Genomic DNA, 12775 nt, shown 5'->3' on the forward strand with positions numbered 1-12775 from the left:
CCCTAGTAGCTCCCCCATGACCTTAAATTTCTTTTCCTTCCAACTATGTACTACCATGCCTGGCCTATGGGGCTCTGTGAATCAAACCCAGAGCTTAATTCATGCTAGACAAGCACTCTCTTTCACCCTACCAACTGAGACACATCCCCAATTCAAGATTTTATCCTAGAATAGATGGGTTTGAATGAGCTGTTATTAAAATTATGCAAGTTTAGGCAGTTCATGTTGCATACCATGGCCTGACGGGATTTGTCTATTTTGCAAACCTTATTTACAAATTATGGTTTCCACTTACGTTCTCACTGCAGCATGTAGTACAGTGTTTGCATAGGCACTCGATAGACACTTGACTGAATTAGTAAGTTTGTTATTAAAGAGAAACACGAAGTCTCACATGCCTGCACATGCAAGCATGTGGCTGTGGCTGCTGAAAACACAGATTCCCCCATATAGTTTGATTTGATAGGTCTAGATTTGGGGCAGGTGGTCCTGGGACTTCACTGTTGGTGAATACTACCATGGTTGTATGGTGAGGAGCAGAATGGACTTCCATTGTTGAGGGTGGTGATGGTGCATGCCTTTAATCTCAGCATTCTGGAGGCAGAGGCAGGCAGCTCTCTGAGTTCAAGGCCAGCCTGGTCTACAGAATGAGTTCCAGACAGGATTACACAAAGAAACCCTGTCTCAAACCACACACCCCCTTCCCCAAACAAAAAAAAAAAACTTTCAGTGTTAATATGAGGAAAAAGACAAGACCTCAGAGCTGTCTTTTCACTTAGAGACAGGATTGAGATATGATCCTAGGTAATCTAAGAGCGGCATCTCTTTTTCCTCAAGCTGACTAATGGAGAAGAAAGCAGAATGAATTGTGTATCTCATAGTGCATGATCACTTAGTGACCCATGTACCTGCATGCAGAGCACAGTTGTGAGCGTGTGAGGGGAAAGGTGAGAATTAAGAGAAAGAGACATGGAAGCAATATTGTCATAGGAAGACACTTCTGATTGCACTGTCTGGTCACAGTGAATGCTGTCAGTATGTTAATTTTATCCATTATGTTCACGCCTAAATTGGGCTGCTTTATTAAGTATTTTTATTGAGGTGAAAGTCACATAACACTGAGCTGTTTTAAAACGAACATAGGTGTTCGCCGAGGTTGTGCAATTACCACCAATTTCTAGTCCCAAAATGTCAACACCATGATGAAAACCTTCCGGCCAAGCATCTCCTTGCAATATTTTTTCTCTGTAGTCCCTGCCAGCCACCACAGACACTGTTCTGAATGTCTCCTGAGGGGTCAGTCATGCCATGGTGTGTGTGACCTTGTCTGCCTGGCTTCTTTCACTTAGTGGATGTTTCAGAGGTTTTTCTCAGCCCAGCAAGGATCCATGAACAAAAATTCATTCCCTTTTAAGCTAACGATGTCTTGCTTATTGATAGACCTTTTTAAAAAATTATTTATTTTATTATTCACCCATCTGAAAACATTTGGGACTTTTTGGCTATTTTAAACTGTGCATTGTATATGTGCAGGTACTTGTTGGGTATTTTTTCAATTCTTTTGGTATATCTCAGACTATAGTTGCTGGGTTAGATGGTTAAGACTGTGCATAATTGTTTTGAAGGAACTGCCAAATTATTTCCCAGAGTGGCTGAAACAATTTATGTCGAATTGGAAGTTGATAAGGTTTTACATTTCCCCACACCATCACTGATAACCATTATTTATTAGTTTTTAGCTACAGTCATCCTCACGGGAGTGTGTAGCTCCTTGAGGTTTTGATTTACCACTACCTAAAAGCTAATGGCCAGTATTTTATTTGCTTGTTGATAATTTGTATTTGTTATTTGGGAAAATGTTTATTTGAGACTTTTGTTCATTTTAAAATTTGTGGGTGTTTTTTGTTGTGGTTATGTTATAAAAGTTGTGTGTGTGAGTGTGTGTATGTGTGTGTGTGTGTGTGTGTGCGCTAATGGGCACTGAAGCACTGAGCATATTCTCTCTCTATTCTTTTAATTTTGAGGTAGGATCTCACTAAATTGTCCAGGCTGGCCTTGTGTTCCTCCTGCCTCAGCCTCCCTAGTAGCTGATTACAGGCCCATTGTTGCACCAGGCCTGGTATGAGAGTTCTTTACATAGTCTGGATGCCAGGCCTTTGTTAGATACAACCTGTAAATATTTTCTTTCATTCTTTGAGTCATTCTAATTATCCTAGATAGATTTAAAATCATCCTTAGTCTACCAACAATCTCATGCTATTGCATTCTGATATTCTTTTTTCTTTGTTAAATTTAACTGTGTCTGTTCTTTGAAAATTTCATACATGTGTACAATGTATTCTGATCATAACAGCAAGTTCTGGTGGATGAACTAGCTAGGGCCCCCCATGCCTACATAAAAACCTATAGATGTAATTGCCTCCTTCCTAGTCCTAGTAAACCCAGGAGACAAGTTGCTCGCTCATGGGAACCTGTTGTGGAATGCCTACGTGGGAAAAAAAAATAAGAGGAGGGTCATAGCTGGGCGTTGGTGGCTCATGCCTTTAATCCTAGCACTAGGGAGGCAGAGGCAGGCAGATCTCTGTGAGTTTGAGACCAGCCTGGTCTACTGAGAGAGTTCCAGGACAGCCTCCAAAGCCACAGAGAAACCCTGTCTCAAAAAACCAAGGGAGAGGGGGAAGAAAAGAAAAAAGGAAAGAGGAGGGTCATAATTGCTTTTCTAGAACAAATATCCAGAAAAAAAAAAAAAAAAGAGCCGGGCGGTGGTGGCGCACGCCTTTAGTTCCAGCACTCGGGAGGCAGAGGCAGGCGGATATCTCTGAGTTCGAGACCAGCGTGGTCTACACAGTGAGTTCCAGGACAGCCTCCAAAGCCACAGAGAAACCTTGTCTCGAAAAACCAAAAACATCAAACAAACAAAAAACAAAAAAACAAAACGGAATTTGCCAGACATGGTTGCTGTTATCTTTTAATCCCAACACTCAGAGGCTGATGGCCTCCCTAAGGCTGGAGTTCTGGTGGCTGGCTGTTGTGAGTCCACACAGGAGAGCTGCTTCTGCGCCTTAATTGCTTTAAGATTCCCGGGAAGGAAGTTGATTGGCCCAGCTGAAGTCACATACTCCCTGGTGTTGGGGTGGGGCTTCTTGACTGGCAGCCTCATCCTGGCTTTGTTTGGTAAATGTTGGGGTGCTGCAGTTTCTGCAAAGAAGAGGGATGTTCTTCCGAGTAAAAGATGGGGTGTGCTAAACAGTAGCTGCCGGTGCCCCCCACCTATACCTCTACAGGCTGTGCTGGAAGCTTCTGGGTCCTTGTTTCCACCCACACGTGGTGGTGGTGGGAGCTCTCTGATCTTGCCTCCAGCGTGGCTCAGCCTCCTCGTTCCATCCCCTTTGTCCTGGTTCTGTTCTGAGGCAAAATTCTGTTCCAGTGATATAGGCGACCTGTGGATAAAGTCATGACAGTGGGCGGCCTTGGTCAAGCAAGGCTTAATGGAGGTGAGAACAGGCAGAAGGACAAAAAGGGGTGTGTGTGGAGGTTCGGGTCTTTCCCATCAATTTCTTACCTGATATCTGTTTTTTCCCCTACTCAGTTTACGCAAGAACGGCAAGCCTGTCATCCACAAGGGACTGAGGAAATGAGACACTGGAAAGGTAAGTTTTGACAGGAGCAAGTCGGTCAAAACATCCAGCCATTGCCCCATTAGTGCTCAGTCTGACTGGCTCCCTGAGAGTGGAGTCTGATGGCGCTCAAGTAACCCGAACCCAGGGTCTGTGTGAGGACGCCTTCTAATCGGAAGCGAAACACCAGACATAACGGAGAATCAAGGTTTATTTGGCTCCTGGACCCACCGTTTGGTCCGTGAATGGTTGGCTGTTGCTTTGGACCTGTGATGAGGCAGCACGCCATGACGGGAGGTCCGGGCTAGCCACAAGAGGCAGAGGAGGGATTGGAGTCCCACAGCCCCTTTCAAGGCCATGCCAGTCCTCCCATGTCCCAAACTTTGCGCCTAGCTGAGGACAGCCTTTAAATCGTGGACTTTCGGGGTAGGGAGGCGTTCCAGATTCAGGGGATACAGGGCAGCAGGAAGGAAGTGTCTCTCTCCATCTCTGCTCTGTAATCAGCCCCAGGATCTTCCTAGGATCATTAAGATTGGATAGTCTTGGATCTTGTCGGTTCATGTTTCAGCTATCCAGGCTCTCCCTTAGCCTTCATTCACTGAGGGTAGGTCAGCAACAGGGGTCCTGAGCTGCACATTGGTGGCGCACGTCTTTAATCCCAGCACTCACAGAGGCAGGCGAATCTCTGTGAGTTCAAAGCCAGCCTGGTCTACAGAGTGAGTTCCAGGACAGGCTTCGAAGCTACACAGAGAAATCCTGTCTCGAAAAACAAACAAACAAAGCAAAACACGGTCCTGTTGGAAAAGCCATTCACTGGGTACCCTGGGCACATGGAAAGGAAGCTGGGAAACGCAGAAGGCTCACGGGGAGGGAAGGTGTAGGGGTAGGAGGATGTGGGCACAGGTCAGCCCACACCCCCTCCTCAGACAATGGTATTGCTTTGGATCCTGCTTTAGATCTGCTCAGCCATTGAACAAGGAAGGGAGGAATAGCCCCTGTCCTGGACCGGAGATCTGAGATTCTTGTCACCTCTTCATGGGGGCGGAGAACCTGTTTCCTACCAAGGACTAGGCTCAGTGTGCCTTCTTATTAAGGCTAGAACAGATTCAGACCCACCCATGTTCAAGGGCTCCAAATATGTTTTAAGGGTGAACAAGCAGTCCTACCTAAAATATTGTTACCAGAAATGATAGAGTAACGGCAGTGGGAAAAGAAAAAAAAAACCAGAGGCAAGTCTGCTGGGTTTGATTCTCCCAGCACCACACTGAGTAGCTGTGTGACTTTGGACAAGTTACTTTACCTCTCTGTGCTTTTAGTCTCCTCATTGTGAAATGGCTTATACAGAAGTACTTATTTCTCAGTATCATTTGCCAGAGTGAATGAGTTAACATAGGGGTTCAGAACAGTACCTGGCACAAAGTGAAGAGTGAGTTGTTTAGTAATATTGCTGCTCTGAAATCTGTTATCTGGTAACCTGGAAGGCTTTGCAAAGCTCAAGTTATGGGTTGTAAATGGAGGTTGTGGTGTTAGAGCTTTGGAAACAGAACAATGTGAAGAGATGGAGATGACTACATGGGCCAGGGTGGGCTCAAAGGCTGGGCTCAGGGCAAATGGCTATAACTGCCAGGCAGAGACAGGCCAGCTGGGCTTCCTTGTGCTACTCTCTTTGGGGGGAGGGGCCAGGAATTGATCTAGGGTCCTCTGAGTCATCTGGGCCAAGGAGAAGAAGCCATTAAATGACAGAAGGCAAAGAGGGCAGAGCCTGGGTAAGATGGCCTAAGAAAAAGTAACACTGGCTGGGGCCCAAGTTGGAGTTGGAAGAAAAATCTAGAATGAGATGAAGTCTATTCTTGACATTTCTGTCCTAAAGAGCAAGTCTGGTTTGGTTCCCAGGATCTTCACACTGAAGGTGCTGGCTAGAGCTCCCCAGCCCCTCCCCGAGCCTTGCTCCCCAAGCTTGCCCCCCAGCCTTGTGCCCCCTCTACTGGGCCCCCTGCCTTGTTCCCCCAGCCTCAGGCCCCAGCCTGCTCCCCCAGCCTGGGTCCCCCAGCCCCCTCCCCCCCAGCCTGCAAGTTTCTGCTTTTGCCTACCAAATCCCTAACAAAATTCTTGTTATTTGAGCACAGGCCTAAGTGTCAGCAGTACTTAAGAGGAAAGCTAACAGAAAGGAACTAACCCCACCCTGACAAAATTACAAATAGCCACTAACTGTTGCCCAAAGCCCCTGGACTTCAAGAAAGCCATACCTGTCAGCCAGAATAAATGGCTAATCTAGGCATTTTTTTAAAAGATGTATTTATTTATTATGTATATGGTGTTCTGCATGCATGTATTCCTGCAGGCCAGAAGAGGGCATCAGATCTCACCATAGATCCTTGTGAGCTACCATGTGATTGCTGGAAATTGAACTCAGAACCTCTGAAAGAGCAGCCAGTGCTCTTAACCTCTGAGCCATCTCTCCATCCCTATCTAGCCATTTTTTTTGTTGTTTGTTTGTTTGTTTGTTTGTTTTCGAGACAGGGTTTCTCTGTGGCTTTGGAGGCTATCCTGGAACTAGCTCTTGTAGACCAGGCTGGTCTCAAACTCTCAGAGATCCTCCTGCCTCTGCCTCCCTAGTGCTGGGATTAAAGGCATGTGCCACCACCACCCGGCCCTATCTAGGCATTCTTAACAGAGGAGAGTGATGGGGCAAATATGGCTGGATAGAGAATTATCTGAAAAGGGTCTGAGACTCCCAAATGCTAAGGACATTGCCCTAACCTATATTGGACAAGGCAGGAAAATAAAATATTAGGTAAATATCTGGGCTAGTTGAAGTGAAATGGTTTTCAAGTAGATAAATATGAGTTCTGTTGTATGAGAGCAGGCCTGCATTTGTACTTCACATGAATGTTTGCATGTTCTATTTCAAGTTTGGAACTACTGGTTGTGCTTGAGTGTGTAGATGATGCTTTACTTTCCTCCCAGTAGCATGGCCCCCATGATAGTTTGTAGGTAGCATCCATTGTGGGGGAGTGTGTGGATGGAGGCTTCAACCTGGTTGTAGGTGAGACTGGAATCTGCCGAGTCAGGGGCTTGGGCATCCTGCAGGCTAGAGCTTCCTAGAACAGGAAGTTCTTGCCCATAGTGTAGTATCACCAAGAAAGTGAGCATAGATTTTCCACAGCCCCTGCCCTCCTCTCTATCTCTCCTCTTTCCTATTGCAGTCTGCCTTCTCCATCCACTCTCCCAGAATGCTTCACTCTGCCATAATGAGATGCTCAGCTGCCGTGCAGCCACTGAGATCTGGAGATGGATGGGGTCTCCTGTACCGCCCTGAGAGGGATGTTAAAAAGACATTGTATTCATGAAAGCAGGCTAGAAGAGGCAGAAAAATGAAGAGCCTGACAACACACAGAAGCCATTGTCCAAGGAAAATGGTATTCTTTCTGTCCATCTCCTGCTAGCTGCCGTAATTGAAGAAATGCTATATTCATGGAAGTCACCACAAAGGTCAGGCATTGTTTAGGCTGAATTGGAAAATTATTCCTTCCGAGATTGAATTAAATGCAACATCATTAGGACTTGATTAGCTCAATGTGGAATAAGGAGAGAAAAATCCAATTCAGAGACTATGTGGTAAGGAATGAATACATTTTTATTCAAACCCTGTTAATTTCCTAGGCAGGTGTAATCTCCACAAAGTGAAAGGCCCTGGGTAGAAAGGAAACAGTAAGCATCCTGTATCTGCTCTAGAAAAAAAAAAAGATTAATTAAAAAGGCCTATGAATGCAACCTGATAGCTGTGTGACAAGAAATCTTGCAAGTTAAAAATATTTAAAAAAAAATAAATGAAAATTTCTTTATCGCTACTATAGCCCAAACAAATTCATTGCTGAATAAAACCAGAATGGAACATGGATGTTAAGTCTAATTGGAAAATTCTCAGTGCTGTTAAGGGACTCCTGAGATGACTGCTTCATCTAGAAAGAACCATTTTTAGTTGAAATTATCCCTGAGCTGGGAAGTAGCCGACTGTATCTTATAGGCGTGCTTTTGGGTCACCAGAAAACAACATGAAGAGGCTCCAAGTAGTGGGAGCTCATATGCGCATTCTTGCTTCATTCTCTTAGTCCTAGAAGTGATTTTATACATTTGACACTGTCACCCCTAGTTACCCCTTGACGAAATCATTCCCAGTTCTTTAGATGAAGGAACTGGGAAGCCAAACTGACTTCCTCATTTTTCTTTTAGACAAGCCCTTGCTATGTTGCCTAGGCTGGCCTTGACCTTGATGTCATCTCCTGCCTCAGCATTCTGACTGCCATCATACTGGCTCTCAGATAAGTTTAATGTGTTCATTTGATGGTTGTAGATGGTAGGGTCTGTCTTAATCCAGTTTGGCTCACAGGCAGTTCTTAAAGTCATTTGCTTTCGCTTTCAGTTTACCCAGTTAAAGGGGTTTTAAGCCAGACTGGGAAGGTGCCTTGGTTGTAAAGTACTTGCTATGGATGCAGGAGGACAGTAAATAGCTAGGTGCTATAGTGTGTGACTGGGAAGGTGGAGCCAGGCGAATCTCTGTGGCATGATAGTTACCCATTCTCAGTGATCAACAGGTTCAGTGAGAGATCCTATCTCAAAAACAACAACAACAACAAAAAACCCAAAAACATTGTTCGTACCTGAGAAGGGGGAGTGTGGATTGAGAAAGGCTAGGTAAAGATGTTAAGAGAAAGACAGAGACACAGAATAGAGTCAGGAGGCAAATCCAGTCAATACTGAATGCCCTAAGTTTATTCCTCACTATTCTTAATATCATAACCAAAAAGGGGCACATGATATCTACCATGTATATGGAACAAACAGACTTTCTTCCTCAATTCTCCAAGGATTCGGTAACCACACCTTAGATTCAATTTTGTTTTGTTTTCTTTTCTTCCTTCTTTCTTTCTTTCTTCCTTTCTTTCTTTCTTCTTTTTTTCCCTTTGGTTTTTTTGAGACAGGGTTTCTCTGTGGCTTTGGAGGCTGTCCTGGAATTAGCTCTTGTACCATGCTGGTCTTGAACTCACAGAGATCTGCCTGCCTCTGCCTCCCGAGTACTGGAACTAAAGGAAACCACCGCCTGGTTTCTTAGGACCTACTAAAGACAGTTTTGAACTCTCTGATGTTGAGCCAAGATGAAGCAGAGCCATCTTTATGGGGCCCGACAGAGAACAAATGAGGAAGGCACTTGATAGCACCGTCTGGTTTCTCCACATGTACACTCAGGTGCATGCTTTTACACACACACACACACACACACACACACACACACACACACACACACACACACACACACACACACTAATGTTAGAACTATGACTCTCAGGGAAGAGCGATTACTTCAAAGTACAAAGAAGAGAAAATATTCATTATGGGAACACAGTATGAGTCCTGTGTCATAGAAAATTTTCTAAAATGTACTACAATTGGCTTATTTTTTGGATATAAACTTTCTGGACTCACAGGACTTCTATCCCAATATAAACACAGCTTTTTCTTGGTTAGGCAAGTTTTGCATTTTCTGTCACATGAGTGATTTGTCCCAGAGCGGATGATGCTCTTGCATTCCTGTCTCTACCTTTACTGTACATTTCAGAAGCTAGAGAAAAAAGGATGCATGTGTCCTAGTGAAGTTTTTGTTGCTGTCATAAAGCACTGACCAAAAGCAACTTGGGAGAAAAGGGTTTATTTGGCTTCCAGATTTCAGCCCATCATCTAGGAAAGCCAAGGCCGGAACTCAAGGCAGGAACTTTGAGATAGGCTCTGAATCAGATATCTTGGAGTCACGCTGATTACTGGCTTGCTCCCTGTGGCTACCTTGCTTTCTTATACAACCTAAGAACACATTACCAGGGTTAGCATCACCCACATTAATCAAGAAGATGCCCCACAGGTCAATCTGATGGAGGCAAAGCCCTAAAGGACATTTCCTTTTTCCCAAATACTTCAAGTGTGTGTCTCATTGACAAAAACCAACCATGACAGCAAATGATTAAATATAATGACTATCTATTGAGGGGACTACTTAGGGAGAAAGAAAGAGGTGGTGTGAGAGTCAGCCGAATCAACAACCTCACCATTGCTTAGGGGATATTCACTGGACCTGTGTTCCAGGATCCAGAGTCTAAACTGTTAACCATTATTGCAAGATTGAACCATGCTATGCCAAGTATTATAAGCAACTATAGAGCCTGCTATTTTCACTATTTTGAGAAAATGACAGATGTGCTCCCCAGGCTAAAATGTCTAGTGAGGAGCTGATTCAAGAAGAGTCCTAACAATTCTGTGTGTTAAGTAAAAGGAAATCTGTGTGAGCAATGTTATAAAGACTTACCTTTTATTTTTATTCTGTGTATGCATGTGCTTGTGTGTATGCTTGTGATTGCAGGTACCCTGGGAGGGGCAGAGGATCCCCAGAGCTGACTTAAGAGGCTGTTACTATCTGTCTACATGGTGCTAGGTACTGCACTTCAGTTCTTTGCAGAAGAAATACTCTCTCTTAACCAATGGGAAACTCTCTAGTTTCCCATTTTGAGGATATATTATGGGTACAATGGTGGCTCGTGAGAAAGTGGAAGCATCATTAAAGTGTATTTTGAGCTTGCATTCCACTGACATCAATTCCATGAGTTGCCTGTTGATAACTTTGAGGAAATTAACTATCCTGTCCTCTATGAATACATTTACATTTTAATTTCCACATCCTGAATTCTTATGTAGCCTGACTTTTGATAACTTGAGGAGTTTCACATGCTTTGTCTGGAAGCAAAGGTTACATTAATTCCTCCATGCTATGTTTCCTTTATTACTCCAAACCATACCAGGGACACGATTATCTACCTAATCTAACAGGTCCAATTCTATTCCAGCCTCCATGGCTCTGCTGTTCTCCATTCTGTATCCCAAACCTAGCATACATGGCACAAGCATATATACTGGGATTTGTGATATTGGGAGCAAAGTTTAAAGCCAAAAACTTGTACTAGTCTTTCTCTCACTGGACTTCCATGTCAAATTCTCATCCAGGCTTAAGTTCAAAATGTATGTCATTGAAATCAATATTATTTAACTAACAAATAGGAAATCACTGATTAGGTACTCAGTAACTTGTTCATATTGTTACTTAGTACTTTAAACTGGTAACCAAGTGCAATTGAAGTGACATGTTGCCTCCCCAAATCTGCCAAGACACTCAATTATTTTTTCCCCTGGGATTTGAATTTAAAGGATATTATTTCAGTGAACATCTTTTCAGGGACCTTGTTATGTAAGAATGTTCCTGAATGAGAAAAATTTAAAATAACATATTCTATATTGAAAGATTTATCAATGGATTTCATGAGAAGGTCATATTCCAAATATGAGAAATAGAATTTGGATTAGTCTGCTAGAACTTCCAAGTAGGAAGGGAAGGTACCCTCTTGGGAATCTGAGGTGTTCTCATTGGACCAGTGTGGTAATGGGGACAAGTTTTCTTTCTTTCTTTCTTTCTTTCTTTCTTTCTTTCTTTCTTTCTTTTTTCTTTCTTTCTTTTGAGGCAAGGTTTCTCTGTGGCTTTGGAGGTTGTCCTGGAACTAGCTCTTGTAGACCAGGCTGGTCTCAAACTCACAGAGATCCTCCTGCCTCTGCTTCCTGAGTGCTGGGACTAAAGGTGTGTGCCACCATTGTCCAGCTGAGTTTTTAAATACTGCTTTGTTCTTGTCCAGCCTGATGACTTGGATCAGATATTTAACCCTCTTCAAATCTCATCTTCTTATAATGAGGAAGTTGGATTTGGTAATCTCCACAGTTCCTTTTAGATACAGAATTCCTCATTTGTAGTCATCCAGTGAGTCAGTGTCCACTATTGGAAGCCACTGTACTAAGTGCTAGGGAACTGAAAACATGAGTATAACATGTTCCCTAACTGTGAAGAGTTATAATCCTGTGGCGGTTGAAATGTCTGGGGCATATTCACAGAGCACCATGTAGTTGTTTTATTATTCGTGCGACTTATGGAGTAGTGAGGCCCAGCTGTCTAAGAGTGTTGCCTCTCAGTTCTCAGGCTTTAGCTGACCCACTACTGTCATCTGGGTAAATAAAATCCGTATTTTACTTGAAAATAATCAGACTGACCCTACTGGAATATAAGCTGAAAACCAGCAAAGGTTGCGAATCCTATACATTTTTTTTTTCTTCTGGATAATAGAGTCAAGGAAGTGTTAGAGCTAGGGAGAAAGCAAACTTGATCACACAATGATCAAGTTTGCTACAGATAAATATAGCAAATTAATAGCTAATAACCAAGGGCTTATTTTAATTTAGAAGTGCCAAGAAGCAAGCCCTTTTTTGTGCAAAACAATATGGGAAACAAAACTCAAACACATACAAATATTATACACAAAGTCTCAGAAACATGAGTAAACTGTTTAATTCTTGATTCTCTAGATTAGGCTGAAATCAGAAATGGAATAACGAACATAGGAACATTTTGCTTCCTCAGAGTAAGCACTTTTTTATTACAGGAGTCCCCTACCTAGGGATCCACAGATACCTTCCTTTGTCTGTCAGGCTGTCCTGTTATAGGGACCCAAAAGGATTCATGTCTTCAGATACAATTCTGAAAGTCTGCAGTTTGATGAAATGAATCTTACGCATTAGAGTGATAAATATGAGAGATAAAATTATAGGGATGCAATTTATTACAAAGAAATTGGGGGTGAAGAGAGGGAGCATTTCACAATTAGAGTGACGAAAATGACAAGGACTCTCGGCTAACTTGCTCTTGTAAGTTCTGTCCTGATACCAGAACTCTGCAACTCAAAAGCCTAGGCTGTAGAATTCCGAATCCTATCGCTTGACCCCTTTGTTATCTTTGGTCGTGTCGTCCAGTCTCTGTGTCTGAATCTAAGGACATTCAGGCTGTGGTTGGGACAAGGGCTATGGGAGGTGCGGAAGTGGAGTGTATGTTTGGGGTGGGGGCGGGGCGGCTCTAGCTGAACATCTCTGAGCGTTATTATTACATTACCATAGTGATTGTGAAGGAACCGATTTTCAAGTACGGGAAAACGCAGAGCCGAACTTAAAATATAATGCAGAATTTTGATTTAACGCTTCCTTTTGCCAAACAACAGCGGCTCACTTTCCGGTCAGGCTCG

The sequence above is a fragment of the Cricetulus griseus genome, assembly GCF_003668045.3.
Source record: "Cricetulus griseus strain 17A/GY chromosome 1 unlocalized genomic scaffold, alternate assembly CriGri-PICRH-1.0 chr1_1, whole genome shotgun sequence".
NCBI classification, from domain to species: domain Eukaryota; kingdom Metazoa; phylum Chordata; class Mammalia; order Rodentia; family Cricetidae; genus Cricetulus; species Cricetulus griseus.